The 24,218-nt window shown below is 46.0% G+C and overlaps 1 pseudogene across 1 annotated transcript; it reads left to right on the plus strand.

Moving 5' to 3' along the window:
• The first annotated feature begins 1,652 nt into the window (after positions 1 to 1,652).
• On the plus strand, positions 1,653 to 20,742 carry LOC149364931 (monocarboxylate transporter 12-like; annotated as a pseudogene). The gene is made up of 4 exons (XR_016289235.1): positions 1,653 to 2,148; positions 7,174 to 7,317; positions 14,519 to 15,502; positions 20,290 to 20,742. The product of XR_016289235.1 is annotated as a monocarboxylate transporter 12-like (transcript).
• The last annotated feature ends 3,476 nt before the right edge of the window (positions 20,743 to 24,218 follow it).

Below are 24,218 nucleotides of genomic sequence, written 5' to 3' on the forward strand. Positions count from 1 at the left end.
ATATGTTGAAACAGTGTGCTACCAGCAGGTAGTATGGTTTGAGTCTGAAGATAAGGTGCTGAAAGGAAATCGAGACTTGTTGCACGGACGGGTTTAGGTGCTTGCGATGTTTAGGTGCTTGCAAATAGGGCCTTGCAATAAATAATAAGGCCCTAATAAATAAATAATAATAAGGCCTTGCAATAAAGCAGCTGGATAAAATAACACAATCAGACTTACTAAAAAAATTCTTTGGGCAACAATGCATGCAAGGGGAGCATCCTAGTGATGAAAAAAAACTGCCCAGTGGGTCAGTCCAATATGCTTCATGTGCCAGAACTAATTAATGAGATGAGCGATTTACCTATGGTCCATTTTGGGTAGCATAATCTGTCAGTTACAGGAGTCTATAATGACTGAATCAGATGGCCTTTTAAGCCTGGATTCTTTCGAACCATTATTGGTAGGTGAGAAGACGTTACTAATTTGTAAGCTGTTACCTCACAATTGCTTGTTGGGTCATTTTCTAATGCCGTGTTTGAAGCACTCATGGAAGGGAGCGCTTCAGTGCAGATCAAATTATTACGCAAACTCATGACTCGCCTCATGGCAAGTCATAAAAGCACTTTATTTGAATTAGCATGCATCCCCTCATCTCAGTGTTCTATATTACTGCAGCTGTTTTACACAAGTTAATACGCGCATTTCATATACTGCCTGAAGTCAGTGAGGTAGGATGCTATGACAGTAATGAACCTACTCTACTGCCTTTTTCTAAGATATATCAATGTCAAGGACGGCAGCAATGGACTCGTTTAAATGTTGATTGCACAAACTTGCAATGTTCTCTCCTGTTTTTACTTTTCTGCTCTTGGTTTTGTTCTCTCCCGTTTTTACTTTTCTGCTTTTGGTTTATTTTTCTTCTTATTCTGGGCGCTACCGCGCTAAGAGGACGCCGCCACGCCGCGTTTTCAAGGGCACACCTGTCATCATTGTCGTGTATGTGCAGAGCGTTTTGAAGGGCACACCTGTCATCATTGTCGTGTGTGTGCAGCACAAACAACACATTTGGCAGTAGCGAGACTCTGCATAGTGCTGAGGAGGGGCGAGGTCCGATTTTTTTCTTTAACAGTAGCTGCCGCTCCCAATCGCATCTTGTTTTTCTGCGCCTGCCGTACACTAGCGGTGCGGCCGAACGTATCCAGCTAAACCTATTAGAGCGCCCCTATTCCTTGCTGTGCGTAGCTCTCTTCACTCAAGACACTTCAAGACACTCTTCAAGGCCACTAGACACAGCACACAGAACGTGTGCATTGAATGGAACTCCACTTACCGTTTGTCTGCCGAGCTTGCGACGTAAAAAGACCGAGGTGTACAAGGATGAAAGCATTCCTTTCACCATGGATGGAAGCAACCGAGCGGCGCCATTTGCAAGCAGACTCCCGTGGCGGCGTCTCACTGTTGTCATGACAACGACAGCTGAGTTCCAAAATCTGCTGCTTAGAAAATATTTTTATCATGTAAGAAACATAACTTGTAAAAACAATCCGCAACATTCACAAGTTTTCTTGACAAACGCGCCAAAGTGCCGGACATGACGTGTTGGCACTCCCAGCCAATCCTGTCTCTCTCTTCTGTATCTACAAGCAAACGGAATAACGTTGCCGGGGAGAGTGAACTGGCCTGCTCCCTAGTCTAGGTGTTCCTGGCTGAGCCACAACCAAGGTCGCGTGGCTCTGGTCTTGGGCGCGGCGGCCAAGAAGCGTGTGGTCGTTTCTTCAGTGTGAACGACCTCTGCGTTTCCCTTCAGGTCGCTGTCGAGACGTGGCGCGATCGACAGCGGCTGCCTCTTTGTATTCTCGTGTGCGAACAGCTGTCGCGTTTTGCGTTTGGAGTTCTCCATAGCTGCTTCCGCTCGTAGCTGCAACAGTGGACGTCCGGGGTGAGGAATGTCGAGGGTTCCGTCCTCCAAGCACTGCCCGGCGTACGGCCTCGACTCCCGAGAAAGCTGGGTGACGGCAGCGTTCTGCGGCTTGCTCCTCTTCTTGGGCCTGGCGACTTTACGCGTCAGTGGAGTGCTCTTGTACGGCATCGTCGAAGCCTTTGGCGTCACTAGGCAAGAGGCCTCGTGGCCCGTGACTCTCAGTGGGAGCCTCCTGCTTCTGGCAAGTGAGTGAAAGCCTCTTTCTATTGTGTTATTCTATTCTAACCAACAGCATGTCGAAACAGCGCGTCTCTCCACATGTGAAATGAGAAAATTAGTGCAGAAGCGAGTTGCTGGAATAGCAACTTAACTCAATGTTTTTTGCGCTGCTCATGAGGCTTGTTAGTTTAACACGAGGCGTGTTAATTGGGCGGCGGCAATCGGCTAGCGCTCTCGCGCAGCGGCCTGCGAAGCTGATCTGTTAGCTCCGCCGCGGGTTCCACTCTCAACTTAACATGGCGCCGCTGTTGCTAGGCAACTGCACAAGAAAGATCGGGAGAAGATTCGTGGTCGGTGTTGGTGAGCGTATGAGTGCTTTCGAGCTAAAACACTTGGCAAGCATGCCACTCGCCTCTCTCCTCCATCTGCCGTCACCGCAGCGTGACAGTGTTCTGCTTATTTCTCTTGAGCGTGACTAATTCCATGAATTGGTCTCATGTCTGATGCCCTTTCCGAGAACAAACATGTATTCCTTCGCTTGATACAAGCCTAACCTTTCTGCGATGGTATCAGCAATTATCTTAATAAATATTTTGCAAGCAAAGGAACAGTATAAGCTCAGATGTCTATGTGTGTTAATTTTACCATAGCGTTCTCGTATCCTATACTTGAGGTACGATTGAGGCGGAGGATATTTTGTGTAAATGCTCACAAGCTTTTCTAACACAAAATATATCCGCCGTCCTTCAAGTCGACGACGAAGTAGACGTGTCCGATTTTTTTCTCACCCCGCGCTGTTCGGACTTCGTTGTATTGTAACTATAATACAATTGTGCAATACAGTTGTATTGTAATGTATTGTAACTGCGTAACTTACGACCTTCATATTGTGCTGTATCCGTGCTGTCTTCGTTCATGCGGCTAACATTCCACCTTTTTTTTTTTATCGTTGTGAAATACTGTTAGCTTCTTTCGCATGAATTATTATATATTTTGCTGCGCTGAAATATTTCAAATTCTCACCTTAGACAAGAATTTTAAGTTGTTTTTTTTTTGGACGCCCGCTGCCTAAACTTCGTTCTTCTCGCTATGTCAAAAAACGACGTGCACGAATGTAATGTTGTGCGGTAATATGATTACAGAGAATTGTGAATGCACCTCGGTGAGCAAAAAGCTGCTGCTTATTTTGCATTATCTCTGTAAAAGAGATTTGCACACATTGGATGCGCGTGCACTGCGGCTAAGGTTGATTTAGAGGGTGCACTTTACTCGCTTTAAATTGTTAAGACTACCACCAAATGTTGCGGCAGCCGAGTTAAAAAGTTGCAAAACTAACGGGAAGTAGAAATGAAAGCGTAGAGGCTGGTTATTCACCTTGGCAAAAGCAGTCTCTATTAACATAACTATTCCGCCCGAAAACTATTTAAGCAACTTTTCTTTCTGCTAATAGTTAATGATTTCGACACGAACAAATAATTAATTTTCGAAGTTGTCATTGCAAGTGCACAAAAGTATTTTGCCCTTCCATTTTAAATTAACAGAAAAAATATTTTTCAGAATAAGTCAGCGTTATTTTGTCCTCGTGTGTCTTAAAGACCATGGGTAGAATGACAAAATTGCGGGATTAAGTTTTCGCACCATTCACTGCGGACAGAGGTTTGTTACCTGGACGCACCAAAAGAATCGGAAAACGATCACGGACTTTCACGGACGGGACTAGTCCTTGAGTGAGCTTTCACTTCACTTCACTTCACTTTATTACCTTAAAGGCCCCCATGATTGGGGGTATTACATAAGGGGTGGGTTACATTGAAAAATCAGATTGAATAAACAAAGAAAAAACGCAAGGTACAAATATTATTCGCTTTTAAAGGTAGCTGCTAAACAATTAGCAAATGTTGATGGGCAGGTGATTGCGGCGATGTCGTGTGGAAGGCTGTTCCAGTCCTTGGCTGAGCGTGGAAAGAATGACGGTGCAAATGTAGTCGTACGCGTACATGGCCGAGCTACTTGAAGGGGAGGACCAATGCGGAGGGAAATGCGTGCCGGCGGATTGATGTAGGGCGGACGACGAAGTGAGCTGAAACAAAATTTGTGAAACAAGCACATACTAGTAATACGACGGCTACATGCCAGGGTTGTTAAGCCTGCCTCTGATTTTAGTGATGAAATACTGACATTGTATGAATACGCACGAATGTATGAATCTAGTGGCTCGATTTTGTACTGATTCTAGGGAATTTATTTGATAATTTTGGTTAGGGCTCCAAATAGCAGAGGCATATTGTAATTTAGAACGGATAAGTGATTTGTAGGCAAGTAATTTTAGGTTTTGTGGCGCATGACGTAGATACAGCCATTACTGCTGAACTAGGCTCTTGCAAAATTCCTCAAGTAGGACTCGTACAGCAGGCGTGGTAGAAAGATGAGATGCGCAAGCGAATGAAGGCGGTGTCAGTTTTTCTTTATAAAAAGGCGTGCCTGAAGTACGTGGGCGGGCGAGCAGGCTAGCGTATTAGGGAGGACATCCTATGCGCATCTCAAAAACAGCTGGGCGCTGCACTGTTAGACAGCGCTGGCATGCGATTCCGCTAGCTCCTGTGCTCGCCCCAGTTTTACTCGCGACTGTACGTTTTGCTCCTAGCTACTTCGCTTTGACCTATTGGCATATCTCAGCCAAGTTTCACATTCGAAGTTACAATATTTGAGCATAATGGTGACGCAGATGTTCCTGATACACTTTATTTTATTTCGCTTTAAAATGGCATATTCATATTTTCATCGTAAATAGAAAGAGCATGAGATTGGTGTCTACTCCAGCATGTCTTCTATTGGGAGAGTTATTTAACATAAGCACACCCTCCAAGCACACCTTGAGACTTACCAACACTTTCCACCTAATTTGTTTGCAAACGTTCACAGAGAGAGATATATAATTAATTATCAACTTCCTGTTTATATTAGGGCGCGAACAGTTGCCCCCTGATTGGTAAGCTCAGCTGTGCGCAATCGCGACGCCCCCAAGCTGTGGCGGTGCAAAATTCCCCCCCCCCCCCCCCCCCCTCCCCTCTGCAAACCTGAAATCGCCCACCACAAATTAGGATCATCAGAACATAATACAAACCATTAAGCCACGTGTCTCGGTTTCAGGGCCATTACTGTTACTGCACTGAGATTGTTGCTGCGCACTACCAAACAGAAAAGCATGTGGCACTAGAGCGAAAGTGCGGCTATAGTAGAAAGGAAGCAACACATCTGCGGCCTTAAAACATGGCAGCTTGCGAAGTGAAAAAGCCCTGTTTTTCCGATGACGATAACCATCTGAGAGCGACTTTCGCCTTCCATTCTGTAGCTTGTTGGCCTTGAACCGGGTCAGTAAAGCGCCGAAAGGAGCTGGGTGCGTTGAGAACATCCGCTCCCGTGAAGAACACAACACAGCGAGCGCAGAGGCCACCACCTACCATGGCCTTCTATTCTTCTAAACCAGCAAGCCCTGCGGTATGCACGTGGAGCAATTCCACGAATTTAACGTATGGTGGAAGACACCACAATGGCGCCACTTCAGCGGAGTTGAAATCCAGCGGTGTCTCCTCCATAATTCGGCACATATGCGCTACAGGGCGGCACACAAGGCGGTTCTAGAAATCGCGCACGAACGGAACCTAAGAGAGCTTTATGAGCAATCTCCCTGCGTTTAATCGGCTGCACGTGGGTGGGTGTTAAGGTGGGTGATGATGCAGGTTTACCATCGAGCGCCCCGATGTGCGCTCACCAGTGTGTGCATCAAGGGTGGAGGCTGGAGATGTATACGCACGCACGCACGCACGCACGCACGCACGCACGCACGCACGCACGCACGCACGCACGCACGCACGCACGCACGTACATACAATGGTTATTCTTTAGAAAGGAGTCTATGATGTTAACGCTTTGAAAAAAAAAAAGAAACGGCTACCATACCCCTGACCACGAGTGAGTTTCGAGCCAGAGTGGGATATCTCCAAAGCTTCTTTTTGTTGTTGCTGTTGCGTGGAATAAAGGGGACCTCCCTGATCCTCCTAGCGTCTTACTTAACCGGAATGAATTCAGAAATATCCACGTACCACCTGACGTCACCATCGCTCTCTTGCTCCACCCGCACATAAAAATTGCTGATGGTACACACGCCAAGAAAGGGCAACCATGCCTGGACGTTGAACTCGCGCAGCAGATAGCTTTTGCGCTAAAATTCGATATTCTCTGAACAGTGACTTTGTTTCATCATGCGGCTTTTCCACACTCTAAACAGCCTATTAACACATATGTCACGCGGAATGGCGACTTTTTAATCAGAGCCAGAAATATTATGGCGTAAGGCGTGATATGCTACAGCATATTCCGGAAAAATATAGCGTCACGACACAGCACAAAATATTCGATTGTTCAATAAATTCTCGTAGATCGCGCAGGTAGCAATGCATTGACCATGGCACAAACGTCCCTTAGCGAGAATTTTTTCTTTCTTTCTTTCTTTCTTTCTTTCTTTCTTTCTTTCTTTCTTTCTTTCTTTCTTTCTTTCTTTCTTTCTTTCTTTCTTTCTTTCTTTCTTTCTTTCTTTCTTTCTTTCTTTCTTTCTTTCTTTCTTTCTTTCTTTCTTTCTTTCTTTCTTTCTTTCTTTCTTCCTTCCTTTCTTTCTTTCTTTCTTTCTTTCTTTCTTTCTTTCCTTCTTCCTTTCTTTATTTCTTTACTTCTTTCTTTCTCTCTTTCTTTCTTTCTTTCTTTCTTACTTTCTTTCTTCCTTTCTTTCCTTCTTTCTTCCTTTCTTTCTTTCTTTGATTATTTGGTTGTTTTCTTAGTTTAAATCCTAAGCTGCAAACCAGCTTAGGATGCTGTGCAGCTTCTGCGTTTAGAATTTCATTTTGCCTGTCGAAAGTGAAAAACTTCTCAGTTTCACCCGTTTCGTACACTATTTGTAGACTAAAGTTGTTTTTTTTTCTTAGTTTTGTTACTGGTTTTCTGTTCGCATCCACTCATTCTAAAAGGAACCACTGATGTTTTTTTTTTCTGCGCAGGCCCCATCACGGGATTCCTTTGCAGACGGTACTCCTGCAAAGCGGTTCTTCTAGTCTCCTCTTTCGTCACGGGTATCTCCACCATTGTCTGCTATTTTGCAGAAAGCCTCACCTTTATCGTCATCTTTTATGGAATCATTCATGGTAAGAAAGATTGGTTTATTGGTTTGGTTTATTGGGGTTTAACGTCCCGAAGCGGCTGAGGCTATGAGAGACGCCGTAGTGAAGGGCTCCGAAAATTTCGACCACCTGGGGCTCTTTTACGTGCACTGACATCGCACAGCACACGGGCCTCTAGAATTTCGCCTTCAAGAAATTCAGCCGCCGCGTCATGGTAAGAAAGAGATTGCCACAAAGAAGGGGGGAAGGATTGTTTATTATTCTCATTATAGGCCCAGCCCCCTTCACTCGTCGACCAGCAGTGGCGTTCCGCCAACATTACAGTCCGCGTCCCCCTTGTGAAGAGCGCTCGAACAGTGTGCACCACGCAATAGAGACTGTAATTAGAAAGTAGCCCACGATCTCCGGTCAAAGTGCTCGTGCCCATCTTGCTTGCAGGTCTCGGTAGCCCTGCTTCCGCGCAAGTGTTGCCTCTAAAAACTGGAAGCTGCGACGTGGTCTCGATTTTTATGAAGGGAAGTGTGCCGTTGGAACGCTGCACAAAGATGACGCAAACTGTACATTAGCCTTTTCTAGCCCTTTTTAGTCTTGCCATCTACGCAAAACCTCCCATATTCTCCCACCTGGCGCTCCCATCGTGGGTGTGCCCCTATCCCAACCCGTCGCGGTGGCTCAATGGTTCGAGCGCTGGGCTAATGAGCCGGAGAACCCGGGTGCAATCCCGGCGGCCGCGTTTCGATTCAGATGAAACGCCAAGGGTGGCCCTGTCAGCGGCGGTGTTAGTGCACATCAACGAAATTATTACGGAGCCCTCCACAACGGCATTCCTTTGTCCATTTCTGCGTTGACTCCCTCCTTCCTTCCGCCATATTGGACACTGGACCTGGCTAGTAGGACAGAAAAAGGCTGAGGATCAAGCCCCCACGCTTTCGCTGCATACCAAAAAAAAAAAAACGGTTACTTTTAATTTCCAGATTTTCGCTCCTTTAACCCATTAAACGCCAATTTATTTTCTGAAAAACGTACCAAAATCGCCAATTTTTTTTATAAGTGACCATAATTTTTTCAAGTGGCCCACCGCGGTTTGCCACGTCATCGAACTCAGCGACAGATGCGCCTCGCGCCACCCTGTTCAGCGCCTCCGGCCATACCGCCTCCAGTAAGGACGATAAAGCGTCTTCGGCACAGTCCGGTGAGCAACTTCTCTTATCTCCAATAGTGCCGCCGCCAGTCCAGCTCTTCCTCGACGAGTGCCCCATTCCGCCAACTTCTGTAACCTACTGCGTAGCATCGCTGCCAGCCGAACGCTCACCTGCCGCCTCATCGCTCATTCCGCCAAAGCCGTCAGTCACTGACCTGAGCGATCGTGCTAAGGGCGAAGCGAGATTGCTGGCACCGCAGCATCTGTCAGATACCAGCCCCACTACCAAGGCCGCCACACCGCCTGCCCAAGGGGCCCCACCCCAAGCCCTCAGTACTGTCAACCGCTTCTCGGAGTCTGACCCTGGCAGCTCGACACTGTCGCAGCAAGCGTCTGCATTGGTGCCTGACTTGAGACACCTTCAGCAAAGAGTGGTCCAGCTACCCACACCGAGTAGTGCGGCAGTTGTCCATCCACCAGCTGTGCGTCTTGCTGTCACCCAGCCGTCCGGTGTAGCAGTCTCAGCTGTACGGCCTGTAACTGCCACAGCCTTCTTGCAGCCACCCACCGCCGACCATGCCCACACGCCAATCAGCACTGGCCAGTCGCTCCGGACTGCCACTCCCGCTTTACCCAAGCACCTGGCATTGAGCCCAGCAACTTCTTCCCGCACCTTCACAGCTGTCGCCGTTATGTCGATGGTCACACCACAGCCGCTGTCACTCCATGGAGCCGTTTCGGCCGCTCCTGTGCTTGTGACCGCGTACACTCATACATACATACAGACATCTTTATTAACTCTCACAAGGTTACATTAGTAACAGAGGAGAGAGGACGCAAGGCAAAAAGCTGCGTTGGTGCAGCTTGAGGGCCACCCTGCGCCCTCGGCCGGCGTTATCGCCTGGCAGCTAATCACAACACAAAAGAAAATACAGCCACAAAATATATACATTAACATTTGCATGATGTTATGCCTCTATTATCACTTGACATTTTTGGACAAAAGAAACTGCTCAAAAATTTTATGTACAGGAAACGCATTTATAATCAGCCGAGATACAAATCAAGTAGAAAGAACATACACAAAGCTATATATATATGTTCTAATCATGATGTCAAAATGATGCACATTCAAACAAAGGAACACATTAAAACACATTCAAACAAAGGAATAAGTGTTATTAATTTATGCCGTAAAGTCTTTTCAAGTATGATGTTGTTCTTGTCCAAAATATTGAGGTTGTGTGGTAGACTACATGTCAGTGACTGCTTACCGTATGTAGTGCGACAGAAAGGTACGGACCATGACATTTTGTTCCGTGTGTTATAAGATAGAATCGAACGAATGAGGTTGAAACTTGATAAGAGGAGATCATTCTTAGTTGAAACAGCATTTTTATACATAGACATTAACTTGAATGGGAATAACTCTGAGATTTTCATGATACTGAACCTTGCAAAGTAGGAACCCGTATGAGTACACCACGGCACATTAGCTATTAATCTAATTGCTCGTTTTTGCGCCATTAGAATTTTCATTTGGTTTTGCTTGGTTGTTGTCCCCCAGACCATGAGACAATAAGTTATATGTGGCAAAATAAATGCACTGTAAATTAATATTTTAACTCTAGGCGGAAGTGTGTGCCTCTGGCGGCATAGGATGCCATTAATCTTGTTTATTTTAGCGCAGATATTCTCAGTATGTTTATCCCAATTAAGTGATTCGGTCCAAACAACACCAAGACATTTCACAGCTGGCAAGACATCAATTTTTTTGTTTGCTAACCAAAGGTCAAAATTTGCACGCACCATTCTGTTTTTAGCTCGGAAATATTGTTGCTTTGGTCTTTGTGGTGTTATGTAGTTATGTAGTTCTTAAAGGACCATTGACGCAGGAATTCTAAGAACTTATTGCCGTGTTCTAGCAGGTCTGTTTCTGTGTTACCTGAGTAAAGCATTGTGAGGTCGTCTGCATACGCTATTATGTTGACAGGAAGGGGAGCAGAAAATATATCATTAATGTAAATATTAAATAATAGGGGGCCCAGAATGCTGCCTTGTGGTACACCAGAGAGGATAGCTTGAGAGGTTGATATAGTGTTATTAAGGGAGACCATTTGTTTACAATATTTCAGATATGATTCAATTAAAGATAAGCTGTTACCTCTAATTCCATAGTTATTGAGTTTATGTACCAGTAAAGCATGATTAAGCGGGTCAAATGCTTTGGAAAAATCAACAAATATTCCTAGTACACGGACCTTTTCCTCAAACGCATTTATTATTATTTCTTTTTGCTTAATTAGTGCCGTTTCCGTGGACCTTTGTTTTCTGAAACCAAACTGACTGTCTGATAGAACTGAATGTTTGACGAGAAAAGTATTGATTCTCACATAAATAATCTTTTCCAGACCTTTTGATAATATCGGAAGAATGGAAATAGGCCTGTAGTTAGCCATATCTGAGGTAGCACCACCTTTGTGAATGACAGCCACTTTTGCTACCTGCATTTCTTTTGGAAACACGCCAGATTCTATGGCTAGATTATAGATATGCATTAGTATTGGAGCTAGTATGTCAACTACAAATTTGAAGGGTTTGATCTGAACTATTTCTTAGATTCCTAAAAGCTGTCACTATTTCACCTTCATCAGTGGGATACATGAACAGGGATTCCGGAATGCATGGTGTATTATACGCGTAACCCACAGGTGTGTCAGAGGGAGAGCATAACGTTTTGGTTCTGTTAACAAAGTAATTATTAAATTCATTACACAGTTCCTCCCCACCTATTGGTATACCATCTTTCATTATTGTCGTAATAGTTGTTTTTGAGGTGCGATTTAGTAATTTGTTCAGTTGGTCCCACTGGTTGTGAACCCTTCTATTGGACCCCACTGAAAACGCATTACTAAAATAGCTTAGCTTAGCAGTTCGCAATTCTCTATTCAGCTGGTTTCGGTATTTCTTAAATTTCTCAAGTTTGGAAGGCTCCCGTAATTCATGAATTGCGCAAAATTTTTTTCTTTGGTCCTTATTTTGCGCAGCAGTTCTTGCGTAACCCACGGCTTCTTTGGATTGCGTTTGCGCGGACGGACTAGTGGAAAACATTTATCATAGACAGTTTTAACTTTGAACAAAAATGCATTATACGCGTCATTCACGTCTTTTAAAAACAGCACATCGTCCCAACTAGTTTCATATAACATTGAACGAAAACGGTCAAGTGCATGGTGCTGTCAACGCGTCGAAAATGTGGAGAAGGTGCTGCGGGAACTCGATAAGGGCGTTCGGCTGGGACGAAGGCAAAAACAGGGAGATGGTCACTTAAGTCGGATAGAACTGTGCCAGCTTTTGTTTCGCATTTTTCGGTGTTCGTGATTACAGTATCGATACAGGAAGATGTGGAGCATGTGAAGTGTGTAGGTACTTCGATAAGATTTAAAAAACCATATGCGTCTAGTAGGCTTATGAATTCTTGTGCTGCTGAATGACATCGCGTATCAACATTCAAATCACCCGATAAAAATAATACTTGCTGGTTTGTTGTTAGGTAATCAAACAGGCTTTCGAGAACGTCTAGGCACCCTCTCAAATTTCCATCAGGAGGACGGTACAGAACGGCAAATACATCATTCCTACTTTCAACTGTCAGGATTTCAATATCTGCGGTAGAAACTGTGAATTGTTTGTTTTCTTTTGCAGTTTGTGTGTTCAATATCTGCAACGACACACCGCCACCCCGGCGTCCAGGTCTATTAAGAACAAAATGTTTGGTTTGGTTTGGTTCGGTTCATAGGGTCCCTTAGTCCCAAAGCGACTAAGGCTATGAGAGACGGCGTAGTGGAGGGCTCCGGAAATTTCGACCACCTGGGGTTCTTTAACGTGCACTGACATCGCACAGTACACGGACTTCTAGAATTTCTCCTCCAAAGAAATTCAACCGCCGCGGCCGGGATTGAACCCGCGTCTTTCGGGTCAGCAGCCGAGCACCATAGCCACTGAGCCACCGCGGCGGCAGAACAAAATGTGTATAGTTACTTAGAACTAAATAGTTTGCGTCATCTTGATACCAGGTCTCGGTGAACATTATTACATCAAAAGAAAATTTGAAAACAGATAACAAGGCTTCTATTTCTTCAGCTTTGTTATTTATCGAACGGCAGTTCAAGTGAAAAAGTTTTAAGGCGTTTGTGCTAACTAGCTTATTTAACTGTGCTGGAGCAAGCAAGTGATAGGAATCCATGATGAAAGATAACTTCCTAGGCCATCTTGGCCACGTCACTGCTATTAGTTATCTTTAGCAGCGTGCTGTTCTCAGATTTCCGTGCGTAGATCTGGCCTCCGCGCACCCAAACAAACTTCCAGTGTGACTCACGCTTCTTACTGACAGCAAGCCCCAGCAAGCGCTTGCGATCTGGGCACAAGTGCTCGTTCACGTACACAGAGTCCGTCTCCTGGAAACCAAGGTCTGTACATGACAGCCTCGTTTTTCGCGCCTTTTCAAGAAAAGCGTCTCGCTTCCTTCGATGCACAAATTGTGCGACTATGTACTTTTCTGTTTTGCTTCCATGAACGGCTACCCTATGACATACGTCAATGTCGGAAGGCGAAACACTTTCGCCCACTTTTTCACCAAGTTCTCCCAAAATTTCAAGAAAGTTTTCATCTGTGCTCACAGGTACCCTTTGATTTCTACATTTGCATTCCGCGAATACTGTTCACAGTGTACCAGCCGTGCCTCACACAATTTGATCTGGGCAGCAAGAGAATCACAGCGATCTCTTAGAATAGCGTTTTGTTCGCGCAATTCCTTATTCTCCTCGACTGTGCTCTTGAGGTCATCCTTTATCTCGTCATATTTCTCACTGATGAATAACATGCTGGTTTTTATTTCTCTGAGTTCATTGTGAACATCGCTTTCAAGGGATTCCCTAAAAGCCTTAAATTCAGCCCTGATTTCTTTCTTCATTTCATCTAGTGCTAGCGCTAGTTCCTTGCTGATTTGTACATAATAGTGCGAGTCAAGCTGCAGCAAAAATCACAATGGTAGCCGTTTACAAATGGCAGCAGCGGCGCGGCAGCTTGCAATCTACAGAAATATGTAAAGCAAAATGACCAACCTGCAGCAAAAGCAAATAGTTGGGTTAGCCTCTGTGTCGGTCGCGCTGCTCACGCCACTGCCGCCATGCTCCGCGTCAGATCCCCATGGACATCAGCCCCAACGTTCCAACGCCGATGACACTTGTGTCAGCGTGCAGCACTACAGACGGTGACGGCCCAACCATGGCCTCCCCTGCCCCCATGTCCATTGTCAGCTCGGAACCCTGCATCAATCGCCCATTGCGCAGCAGCCAGGCTCATCCACCTGAGTTCGCGCACTCCACCCGACGGCTCTTCCGGGCCCCTGACATGAACTTACCGGACCCTCCATCGTGTGCCCTCCATCTGTGCCCCGTCGGCGCGTAGATTTAGCCGCTCCGTCTAGGCGGGGGGCCTTATAGCGCCCGGCGACGCTATAAAGCGCCGGCGCTGAGATAGGCGTTACCAGCGCGCGCTAGAGAAAAATAAAAATGGACAGCGCGTGCTGTTCGGAACTAGAAGCCTGCCACGCTGGTCATCTTGCTCTGGTGCTCCGCTGCGACCCCGCAAATCCTCAACAATGTCATACTCCCTCTACCGTTAGCGCTGCTGTGTAAAGAAGAAGTCGGGACCTCTCAAGCTGTTTATACTGCATTTTCGCAGGCTTTTCTCGAAAAACATTGTTGCAGAAAATAAACCTTAAAACCTTCAAACTAATTAGAGTCACCATTTAATACGGACGATGATGTGTAACAGAGAAGTGCGTGATGGCAACAAGCGTGTCGCTGTCTGGAAAACGGCGCAACAGTGCACCCCCAAGTGACCGTAGGAACCTTTTAACGCTTTTGCGTCATACTCTTAAGCTGAGCTTAAGTATCTCTCAAGTTCCCCCACCCCATTTTTCTAATAATTTCTTACCTTTCTTCTCCCTCTACATAGCTGTCATCATTCAGTTACATCCCAGGCGCCTTATGTATCCCGTTACTGTGTTCTTTATTGCAGGCATCACTCTATCGGGCATCTACACGGGAGTCAACGTTCTCGTGGCGCAGCACTTTGAAAAGCGAAGAACGACGGCGTGCAGCCTCATGTTCACCGCCGGCGGAATCACCACCATTGTTTTTCCCCCGCTTGTCGAATTCCTCCGCACGCAGTATGGTATTCGCGGAGTCTTCCTCCTCTACGGAGCCATCCTGATGAACGCTTTTCCCTTCGCCGTCGCTCTCAGAAGTCCACCCTCAATGCATAACTGCGGCAAATCGCCAAGTAAAACAGATCATTCTTCGAACAACCCCGCCATTTCCAACGAAATTTCTCACACTGAGCTCGTTGGAAATGCTCTGCCGACTTGCAAACCAGTAGAGAATTCAAGTGATCTGCAGGTACCCGTGAGCTGCTCCAAACCATTAAATGGAGTAGCTAATTTTTTTTCTATCAGCGTAGATGACGAGGTCCGCTCCGACCAAGATCATTTTGCTTCTGTGCAGCTTAGGATAAAAGCAGTGGCCACGAGTCTGAAGGAGGTGTTCAGGTTATTGACGACAGTCGCCTTTTGGGTAAACGTCGCGTCTTTCTCGGCAGTGAACCTCGGCATGTCCATGTTTGTTCTCTTATCAACAGATTTTGCAAATGACAGCGGCATCGCCCCTTCGGAAGCTGTGTACCTCCTGCATGCTTTGTCTGCCAGCGACATTGCCTTAAGACCGCTTTCAGGCTTCATCATAGATTCTAAAATTCTCTCACTCGAATCTGTCATGCTGTTGGGTTTTCTCATTCAAGGGGTCGCGTTCGAGTTACTAGCATGGTTCGGGACATTCCCCGTGATGCTCATTTCTTCCGCGCTGGTGGGGACCACATGCGGGTCCAGGACTGGCCTCATGACCCCTGCCTTGGTGAAGGACTTTGGGATGGCAAAGCTCCCTGACATGTTAGGAGCGATGTTATTCGGCATGGGAGTGGTGCTGCTACTGCGTCCACCCATTGTGGGTAAGAATGTTGTAGTTTTGCTAAGAACTATATGTCTAAAGCGGAGAAGAGAGGAGACAAACACAATTCTGCACCTTATTGTCGTGTTGTTCCTCCGCCGCAGAACACCATTGTGTTTGGGGCAAGAAAGCCTTCAATATATGTGGCTATTAGAACCTAACGCAAAACACCAAACTGTGAGTGGTTGAAATTTAAATAAACTACACACGATTTTGGGTAGGCTTCACCGGCATACTCTGCAAAACAAAAAACAACAAACATAAGGTCAAGCTCTGTTTGCTTTTCTATGTGTAGCTTTACCGGAAAACTAAAAAGATAGTAAGCATTTAAGCAACGGATGAGCCGCATTCTGAGGCCCGAATCCCGGCCGAGCCAGAGATGCAAAGCCCGACATGGCTCAGGTCACCAGCTTCAAACCCCGGCAGCCGGTCCCGCTGTAGTATCACTGCACTGAGCCCGGGCCCGGCCCGAAAGCTCGACGTGAGGCCTTCAACAGCTGAAGAGGTAAATTGTAGTCTTAGTGCAAGCAGTCCACTGCTACACAAGTAAAGAAGTGACTGACACAGATGCTCGAACCTCAGTATGTGGCGAAAAAAATTGGCTCTGTAAACACAGACTGAAAACATAAGGCTGGTTCACACGCTCAACTTATTCAAAAGTGATCTCCTTTGTGTGTAACCACGAAATTTCGAGAGCTAGATTTAAAAGGGCTGTATACAGGCGCAGCAAACTTCGCGCTGGCTCTGAATTTTTAGTGAGTAATTTTTTATGGCCCGCTATTTATAATTAAACCTACTCGAAGACGTAACTATGAAAATTCATTTTTTTTTAAGAACACAATATGGGTTGAATTCATGAATGTACTGGCCACATTTCTATTGAGATGAAATGCAAAGCGCCTGTTTTTTGCTCAGTGCGTGTTTGAAGACTCGAAGTGAGGTAAACCGATGCATAACATCCTCTTCTCCAATGGCGTTTCTAGTGGCGCAGAGTTCTCGTTTTGGGAGGCGAAGGCAGACAATAAACGAATATCTTGCAACAGAGGGTCGCCTTTCGAGCAGTCGAAGGACAGTTCTTTTGCAGTGGTTCGTATGGCATTTCAAAGCTCCAGTCATGAGCGGTAACATAAACCCGAGCAGAAGCGGAGTGTCTTCAGTTAGATCCGGCAGCATGTGCCGTCTTATCGCTGGAACGCCTGAAGACAGCTGTACTTGGAACTTTGTTCGCCACATTTGCGCAAACGAGCCGCTTGTCAGTCGTTACAACACTTCACAACGAAAGCCGCTCGTGATGCGCGAGGATGAAGAAGAGGTTCTGGGTACCTCGATAAGACACTTGTTGGGCTAGTTGGTAATACATGCTTCTGAAGGAACCAGCGCAAAAAACACAACGGACAAGAAAAAGGCGGAACACGAAGGACAGGAGCGCTGAACTTACAACTTTATTTCGGATGTACAGATGCAACGTATATATACGGCCATGTCAGGGGGGCGTACCACACAAGGAAAGCAAGAACTGTTGTTTTTTGCCTCCACTGAAACTTCTCACCTTCACGTGTCATATTAGTTAAGATGTTTGGTTTGCTTGTGCCGCTTGTCTCATCATGACCTTGTAGATTCGACTTGTTCTTGCTATCCTTGTGTAGATTCGACTTGTTCTTGCTTTCCTTGTGTGGTACGCCCCCCTGACATGGCTGTATATATACGTTGCATCTGTACTTCCGAAATAATGTTGTAAGTTCAGCGCTCCTGTCGTTCGTGTTCCGCCTTTTTCTTGTCCGTTGTGTTTTTTGCGCTGGCTCCTTCAGAAGCTCGATAAGACGTCGCCGGAAGATACTTTCCTCTGCTTTGTATCTAGCGGACGAACCGCGAAACGCCGTAAGCGCGCTGGCTTCCTTGTGGAGCAAAGTCCTTTTTATTTTTGTTCACACTTCCGTTCGCCTCTGACTGCACCTTTATTGGCGCTTTAGTATAGTAATCGAAATCCCTTTCAGAAGTCAGCCAAAAACTGTTGGTCGCCCGCATCGCAGTTTCAGCACGCATCATTTCGCCTGTCTCATAGCTTTAGGTCGGGAAACCGTTTGTTTGTTTGTTTGTTTGTTTGTTTGAGTCCAGTGCAGAAGACAGGGCCACAACTGCGTTCTTTTTATCATATTTTCACATGTCAGGCATCTGCGCAACGGACTACTTTCTCTCGTGTAATTTTGAGAATAAATCTTAGCCACAATTCTAAAAGCCTTTAAGGGGACAGAGTAGGCCGTATACCTCCCATGTATTTTAGCCCATGTTTGGGCCCCATTTTCTCACGATCTGTAAAAGTTGGAACAATCATAATAGTATCGTTGAAATTAGCTCTCCATGTTCTCTTCACTGAACCAGAAGTATTATGGAATGAGAAGATGCCTTTTTTATTCTTGCTTTTAGTGAGCCTACTCATTTTTCAGGCCAAAATGGCCAATATAGCTTGTGAAACAAAATCCATTGCACTAATTTTTATAATTTTCGTTCAGTAGATTTTCCCTTACGCTGCAATAATATTGGCAAAAAATGATGTTTCCAGCTGCTGTGGTTCCAGAGAAAAAGGGGCCAAAGTTGTGAAAATTGACATTTCGAGATAATTAGTTTTGAAGTAAATAAAAGCTCTTTATTTCAACCCTGCACGTTATAAATGCATGCGAATGTATCAGATCAATTACCACCAGCCTCGTATTCCCCTCCAGAGTCAATTTTTTTTTCTTTTTTTATTTGCTGCCTTGCTTTTCGGGCCTCTTTTGTAACCAGCTGTGCAGCCCTGTATGCAAAGTACAGCCGTCGCTCCAGCAGCTGCACTTTTTGTTATGCATCGTAAGGCATACACAATCATCTCGTTGGCTTCATAGAGGCCCGACGTTGTCTTTTTTGACGTGTGGAATGGATGTGAAGAAGAGCACCTTCCGCAGTTGAGAAAGTAGGGGCAAGCAACGCCAGCTCTTCGTGCTGCGTTTTCGAGCAGCTGCAAGTCCCCACCGCCATCCGCCAAGCCCCTAACTGCCATCCGCGTATAGCGTTTATATCTGCTAAGGACTTAATTTCAGCCAGCACAGACGACTAATAGGACCCGTTCAATGAGCGAATCGGTGTTTCGAAGTAGTTTATCGGCCAAGACAAGCCGGGTGGTTTATGGACATGCGTCATGACTATGCCGGCCAGATACTACGGCAGCGCGAGAATATCTTCATATTTTTATTGCGAAAGCAATACTACTTGCACTTTCCAGGCTGACCACCATCGTGCCACGGCGGTGACCACCATTGACCTTCATTTGACCTTGATTGCATTAGTTGGATTATATCGGATTACATTGGATTACATTGGATTGGATTGGACTGGATTTGATTGGATTAGATTACATTATATTAGAGTAGATTACATTGGATTGGATTCTATTGGATTGGATTGGGTAGGAGTGGAGTGGATTTGATTGGATTGGATTGTATAACCGATGCATCACCACAAGTCTATCCACAAGCACCACCACCAGCTACACTACCAGCTGTACCATGGCGTAGGTACGGATATTGCTTTCGCAATTACCGGGCTTAACCAAGCTAAGCCACAACGAATTTTTTTTCACCTTTCACATGCTTTGAATTTTATCCCTTGTGCATCGCTCTGAAATAATTACCATTCCAAACTGCGAGGGTCCTTCATCTTGCTTTTTTTTAGCAACTCGAGAATGCAGTTTTTTATATGTTAATAAAGTATGGCGCTCAGCGAGACAACTTACTCTGTCTCCTAATCTCGCCATAACCCGCCTGCGGTGGCTTAGTGACATAACGGTTCACTATAGCGTGAAAGGTCGCGATATCGAATCTTCGTTGCAATTAGAGCTCCTATGTAGTGTGCAATGTCTGTGCGCGTTAAAGAATGTGAGGTGTTCAAAAGTTATTCGCAGCCCCCACTGGAGCGATCCTCATAGCTCACGTGCCGCACCGGGACGTTAAACTCCACATACCGCTCGTAAATCTGGGCACACTTTCTGTTGTGCGGCTAAGACGAAGGAAGTCGCCGCGGGTACTTGGCGGTGTTTCCTATTTTAACTGCCTAAATAAAGCTCAGGCACTGGTTGAATGTGCCAACTTGGTATTCCTTAAATTTTATCTGTCGATCAAGGTCGCCCGCCGGTATAGTGAAGAGAAAAGGGGAAGGGCGAAAGATAGAGAGAGTGAATATGAGAAATGATAATGTCCTTATACAACAAGTTAGTGTACACGAGTTAGATTTTTCACACTGAGCCTTAAAATGATTTCCCTTTGGGGATTTATTTCTCCATATATTGAGACGGCATTCGCCGCCGTAGTGACTGTTGCAATGATACGTGTGCTCTTGAATTTTCTTTGTCAGAAAAAAATTCCCATTGTTGGCACGGAATATATATTTTTCTTTTATTCTGATGCGTCAGATCGTACACGTACAAAGGAAACAATATGAACAATGCGAACTTTTAGCAGAGGCTCCTTTTTCGCGTCCAAAAACGGAGACGGTCTCACTGCTGTGTTGCGAAGTGTGGGAGGTATGAGAACAATTCTCCCCTAGTTTATTTTTTGTACCGCTTGTATAAATTCCCAGCCTTTCAGCACACAACGTGCCGAATATTATTCCCCAGGATCGTATACCTTTGCCACAGTCGTTCAAATAAATCCTAAACACGCGCAATAAATTCGCATTTACGTGAAAGTAAAAACAGCGGAGGAAGTTTTCCTTTTTTTGTGTGTGTGTGTCACTCAAGATTCCACCCTTCTATTCCAGGTTTCTTCAGGGACAACCTCGGCTCGTACTGTGGGCTTCTTCACACGATGGCCCTCATGAACGCCGTGCTGTTGTTTGTGTGGGCGCTGAAGCTCCTGCAGAACAAGAAAAAGGAGGCTCTTTCGAAGACAACGAACTCTGAAGTCGATGAGAAGGACTTGTCAAGAAGCTGCTAAAGCCCGCAAGGACAGTCTCAGTCCCTGATTCTTGCAGCAGGAGTTCGTAGTAAACTCGACCGCTATGTGTGGCATGCATTGTGAATGCCGCCTAGACCTCGACGCCAGCCGTCTAGCATGTACAGAGTGAATCACACTTGGAGGGGACACTGCTTCGCGTGGCCACGTACAGTCTTTGTCAAAAGTAACCAGGCTACACGGTTTCCTTCTCATTCGTATAACAGAGCCCTCACGGCTTCCCCAAAGATCAAGAAGTTCTTTGAAGGTGATAACAGGGGTTCTTCTTACCATACATAGATTTAGAGCTTGAGGGCTGGCATAACCGCTTTAGTATACGACTGAGAAGAAAAACGTGCAGCCTGGTTACTTTTGACAAAGGCTGTACCTGCTCAGTGCCATTGCATCTAACCCGTTCATGAACCAATGCACGGTGCCGCACGAGAAGAGGGACCTCGACCTGGTGCTTCGTGTCATCTGCCCCCTTGTACGGGTTTTCCACCGGCTTGGTCGCAATGGTGCGCCGCGTGGCTACCACCATGCGACACGTGGCGCTGAACACTGAAAACCGCCTCGGGAATTGGACTAATTGGATTTTTTGGTTGTTTAGTTTCAGTTTAACGGCCAAAAACAATGCCGTAGTGAAGCGCTCCGGAAATTGTTATCACCTGGGGTTCTTTAACGTGCACTGACATTGCACAGTACACGGGCCTCTAGAATTTCGCCTCCATAGAAATTCAGCCGCCGCGGCCGGAATCGAACCCGCGTCTTTCGGCTCACCAGCCGAGCGCCATAACCACTGAGCCACCGCAGCGGCGGTTGTTGTTCAGTTTCAATTGCATTGATGTTTTGCACACTTTATGGCGGTGTGTTTATCGAGCTACGCAGGCAGTTCATTTCAGATCCGAAGCATATGAAGGCGTTTAAGTGGAAGTGAGTTGAGCCCTCTGTTTGGTGCCTGCTGGACCTGAAGTCAGTTTACCCCATCGCGGGGAACCGTTTGCGCAGCAAGCTGGGTTTGCCCGCTGGGTACCTGTGCATTGATAGGTGAAAGAAAGAAACAAAAAGTTTTTTCAAGTCAAAACTCAACAGCCTGTTACCTGCACAATTCACGTAGGAGTCTCGGAGACACTTATCTTCTAGAAGCGCTAAGTACTTGGGCAAGCTTCAGTTATTTTAAGCGCATACTCGTTGAGGATTTTATTTTGTTCATTTCGAAATCTGGCGGCGGTATTTCACTGCGTGCAGAAGCTACTTCCACATCATTAATGAATTCACGCAAATAACCGCATGTTGCAGTTTTCAGCATGAACACCGCCGTCACTTGCTTGTGGAAGGAAAGATTCCCGATTGGTAAATTAATTTGGTTTTTGAGGAAAGGAAACGCCGCAGTATCTGTCTCACATATATCTTCGGACACCTGAACCGCGCCGTAAAGGAAGGGAGGAAGGTTGGAGTGAAAGAAGAAAGAAAGAAAGAAAGAAAGAAGGAAAGGAAGAAAGAAAGAAAGAAAGAAAGAAAGGAAGAAAGAAAGAAAGAAAGAAGGAAAGAAAGAAAGAAAGAAAGAAGGAAAGAAAGAAAGAAAGAAAGAAAGAAAGAAAGAAAAGAAAGAAAGAAAGAAAGAAAGAAAGAAAGAAAGAAAGAAAGAAAGAAAGAAAGGAAGAAAGAAAGAAAGAAAGAAAGAAAGAAAGAAAGAAAGAAAGAAAGAAAGAAAGAAAGAAAGAAAGAAAGAAAGAGGTGCCGTAGTGGAGGTCTCCGGAATAATTTCGACAACCTGGGGATCTTTAACGTGCACTCAGAAGGGGCAAATGGCTAGGTTAGTGCATCGGTATCAAGGCACGATTGGGGAATTTATACATGAACTCCGAAGTCGTTACATAAACAGAGAGGCGGGCGGTTGCTTGCCGGATTACTCGGGAGAGGAAAACCTTGAATTGGATGCAGACATTACGGTGGCGGAGGTGGAGTTTGCAATTGGCCAGCTTCGTACCACGTCAGCAGCGGGTCCGGACGGGGTTACAATAAAATGCTGAGGAACCTGGATTTCAAGTCAGTGGGGCACTCACGAATTTGATGAATAAATTTTGGGCGGCCGGGGAGATTCCGTCAGAGTGGAAGCATGCTAGGATTATATTTATTCCTAAAGCAGGGAAGAAGCTCTGCATTGAGAATCTGCGTCCCATCTCTCTAACGTCGTGCTTGGCCAAATTGATGGAGCATGTAGTCCTGAACAGGCTTCAGGGTTATGCACAGGACAATGAGTTGATCCCTGAAACAATGATTGGCTTCAGGGCTAATTTATCGACGCAGGACGTCATGTTACAGCTCAAAGAAGACGTGGTTGATCCTGGGTACGGCACGGGCACCAAGGCTATCTTGGGGCTCGACCTCACTAAGGCCTTTGACAATGTTACCCATGAGGCAATATTGAGGAACCTATCGGACATAGGACCGGGGGGTAGAACCTTCCGGTACATCAGATCGTTTCTGGAGGGTAGGACTGCGGAGATTGTAGTCGGAGAAATGAAATCGGATCCCTTCCCATTGGGGGGCAGGGGGACACCGCAAGGGTCGCTATTATCGCCCTTCATATTTAATCTCGCCTTGATCAAGATACCACACAGGCTGCAAGGGATATCGGGACTTAAACATACATTTTATGCGGATGGCATTACTCTATGGGTAACAAGAGGCAGTGACGCACAATTGGAAGAAACTCTACAACAGGCGGTGGATATTGTGGAGGAGCTAGCAGGGGAAGCAGGACTCTCGTGCTCTCAGCCCAAGTCCGAGCTTTTTGTGCTGAGGGATAAACCAAGAGGGATGCATGCGAGGCACTATATGCCGCCACCACCTTTTGAGGTGAAAGTTGGGGGAGTAGCGGTCGCTGAGGTCCAAACGATCAGGATCCTGGGTATGTATCTGCAGACTAACAGGAAGAATAGCGAGTCCTTGCAAAGGCTTAAAAATAGGGTAATGCTACCGTGCGGCTAATCAGGAGAATCGCCAATCGTAAGAGAGGTGATAAGGAAAAAGACTTGTGTAAGCTAGTGCAGGCATTTGTGCTCAGTAGAATAGTGTATGCGACGCCTTATTTGAAGTTGGACGCGGCGGAAAAAGGAAAGGTGGAGGCTGTGATTAGGCAGGCGTATAAATCGGCCCTCGGGTTGCCTCAGAATGCGTCTACCGAAAGGCTGCTGGGATTAGGGGTGCACAACACCCTAGAAGAACTACGGGAGGCGCACTTGGTTATGCAGCTCGGTAGGCTTTCAAAAACAAAAGGAGGAAGGGACATATTGGAAAGGATCGGCATTGGAGTTGACGTTCCAGCCGGTGACACGAAAATTCAGATGAAGCGGGAACTGCACAAGGGCTTGCACATAAAACCTTTGCCCAAGAACATGCATCCAATAGATCACGAGGACCGCAGGAAGGCAAGAGCCAAAGCTTTACATGCTAAGTACGGGAAGTACAACGGGGCAGTCTATGTAGATGTCGCCGAGTATAAGGACAAGGTTGCGTTTGCAATTGCGGTGGTGGACGGGCGGGGACGCTTGATCGCCTCTGGATCAGTCAAAACCCGCTCCCCAGAAACTGCAGAGGAAGCGGCCATAGCACTAGCTATGACTAGTAGTAATGCTGACCTGATCTTCAGCGATTCAAAAACAGCGATCCGAAATTTGGCGAGGGGCAGAATATCTGTCACAGCGGCGCGGTTGCTGGATCGGGCCACGGAGCGAGGGATTACGGAGGCGG

The sequence above is a fragment of the Amblyomma mixtum genome, chromosome 2, assembly GCF_055824585.1.
Source record: "Amblyomma mixtum isolate Tamu chromosome 2, ASM5582458v1, whole genome shotgun sequence".
NCBI classification, from domain to species: domain Eukaryota; kingdom Metazoa; phylum Arthropoda; class Arachnida; order Ixodida; family Ixodidae; genus Amblyomma; species Amblyomma mixtum.